This window comes from Chrysochloris asiatica, unplaced genomic scaffold (genome assembly GCF_000296735.1).
Source record: "Chrysochloris asiatica unplaced genomic scaffold, ChrAsi1.0 scaffold00004, whole genome shotgun sequence".
Lineage (NCBI taxonomy): Eukaryota > Metazoa > Chordata > Mammalia > Afrosoricida > Chrysochloridae > Chrysochloris > Chrysochloris asiatica.
Genome location: NW_006408522.1, coordinates 18,609,530 through 18,612,160, shown reverse-complemented (window position 1 = coordinate 18,612,160; position 2,631 = coordinate 18,609,530). Strand labels below are relative to the sequence as shown.

Genomic DNA, 2,631 nt, shown 5'->3' with positions numbered 1-2,631 from the left:
AGCAACTATGTTATACCAATAATTCACACAGTTCTTTGCAAGTCAAGTTCCCTTGGCTGCCACTCCAACACTGCAGTGTATCATATTTTCACCCACGTTGTTCTAATAGTTAAGCACGGCCTATCATTCCTGTTGTTATTAGCCCTAGCCTATGGGAAACAACCCTAGGCTTTTTCCAGTTTTCCAGTATGTTGACCTCCTTCTTGCCTTTACAATACTTATTTTATTAGTAAATGATGGGTTCTCTGCCATTTACTGTGAAATATTCTTGGTTGGCAAATTTTCAGGATGTATATAGTGTATCCACTGTAGCAAATCTACTCCTCTGAGACTGTTGATCTCTGTTTCTACTGTTTGTGATGAAGCAAAGGTGTGGTGATCCCGCATATGGACATTGAGGCACTCAAGAAACTCAACAAGAATAAGAAGCTGGTTAAAAAGCTGGCCAAGAAGTATAATGCCTTTTTGGCCTCTGAGTCCCTGATCAAGCAAATCCCAAGGATCCTGGGACCAGGCCTGAATAAAGCTGGCAAATTTCCTTCCTTGCTTACCCACAATGAAAACATCGTGGCTAAAGTCAATGAGGTGAAGTCTACCATCAAGTTCCAGATGAAGAAGGTGCTATGTCTGACAGTGGCTGTTGGCCATGTGAAGATGACAGATGATGAGCTTGTTGACAACATCCACTTGGCTGTCAACTTTCTGGTTTCACAGCTGAAGAAGAATTGGTATTTCTTCTTAGTACAGACCAAAACTTTTCCAAGTTTTCAAAATCCACCCTAATTTATACTTACATTACCCCAACATGGTCCTAGCCAGAATATTAAACTTTGTATCACAACTGAGTGCTCCCTTAGTAATAAATTCTACTTTATTTAACTTTATGGGAGTCCTGATGTGGTACTGCACTGGACCACAATGTCACTTTGAGCTGCCAGGTTGGCGGTTCAAGCTCACCAATCGCTCCACAGAAACCCTATACAGAATTGCTATGGGTAGGCACCAACTCGACAGTATTTAACAGCAACATTTAACTTTATACTCATTGTCGTTAAGTGCTGTCAAATCTGTTTGGAATCATAGTGCCCCTGCATGGGTTTTCTGAGGAGTGGCTGGTGGGTTTGAACTGCTGACCTTTTGGTTCATAGTCCAGTGCTGATCTGACAGTGCCACATTAGGACTCCAACTTTATACTGTTGTTGTTAGTGTCATCAAGTCTGTTCCAATTCATAGCGACTCTGCACGGTTTCCCAGGTGCAGCTGGTGAGTTTTAACTGCTGACCTAGTGTTTAGCAGTCCAGTGCTGAGCCTACAGCATCATACCAGGAGTCCAACTGTTGTTGTTGTTAGGTACCTACTCATAGCAATCCCTATGCACAACAGAACGGAACACTGCCCTGCCCTGCACCAACCTCACAATCATATCTGTTCGTCAGATGATCTTAAAGTTCAGATGGGATATATTCAAGGTCATATTTTGGAGGAGTCCAACTCGGAGGCTTTAAAATGTTCATAGAAAAATTCCTTTGCATTTCAAATCCATTTTTCCGTAAACTTTTTGAAGCTTCTTCGTATACTTACCCACTGACTAAGTACTCTCAGAATCTGATTCCGAAGTCCTCTTCCAGTTTCTATTGGTACGTGGTCATAAGATCCTGGAGATTCTTCAGTACTTTGCCTCATTCCTCCTTTAACAGACACACTACTCCCTCAGTAGGATTAAAGAAAGTACCAAGGGAGGGCTGAGCAAGCACTCTACGATGGAATTTTGAGATGGATCCTCTCTGTTGAGCTGGCAATGAGAACTCAGTCACTGATGCTATATAGAAAACTGAATTTAGTGTCTCAGATCTTTATTGGGGAATGTATTACCTATCATTATTTGGAATGTGCTCTATATTTCCTGGAAAATAAGAAGATGTCTTACATTCTAAAATATATATTATGTAATGGATTTGTTTTAAAAGCACCCTGTGATACAGGAAAAGGATGCAATTGCAGCTCTATTTAGTGTAACAATAATTTTAATTTTAGTTTTAAGTGCCACACCCATTGTGCTTGAGTGCTTTGAAGCATAAGTAATTGGCCTTTGCCCAAGAATTAGAATCAAATGAAGACCCATTGTGTGAAGAGAATTGCATTGGATCTAATACTCTAAAGAGGAAGGGAGGGAGGGAGGATGCTAATTATGTAAGCATCTAAGTTCTGGTGTGTTTCCACCCTGAGCAACAGTCATTAAAATTTTAAATTCTCCCTTTTGCTCCTGAGTAACGATGCATCTAGAGTTATGCAGACTCAGTGAGGTGAGAACAGCTAGGAAACCATCTTAGTAGTCAAGTGTGAGAGGCTGTGGTGAGGATGAAGTCAATTTATGTTGTTACAATGTGTACAGTAAAATGACTGGAGAAACTGTTCGTTTTCTGTAGAATTTTATTTCCAAAAATAAGATGACCTCACATGAGCCCTGATGAGTACTAAGAACTCTGTGAATGGAAAGGAATTGGTGGGAAATGAGAAATTTTGTAGAGTTAGGAACAACAGATTTAGCAACTGGTTGGAAGTGTGCAACAAAGATATGGGGGAATCTAAGATGAGCCTGGAGTTCTGGTCTGTTTGACTAGGAGAATGTTG

At 40.6% G+C, this 2,631-nt stretch overlaps 1 pseudogene; it reads left to right on the top strand.

Annotated features, from left to right (window-relative positions):
* The first annotated feature begins 387 nt into the window (after positions 1-387).
* LOC102812189 lies at positions 388-783 on the top strand (annotated as a pseudogene).
* Positions 784-2,631: the final 1,848 nt, after the last annotated feature.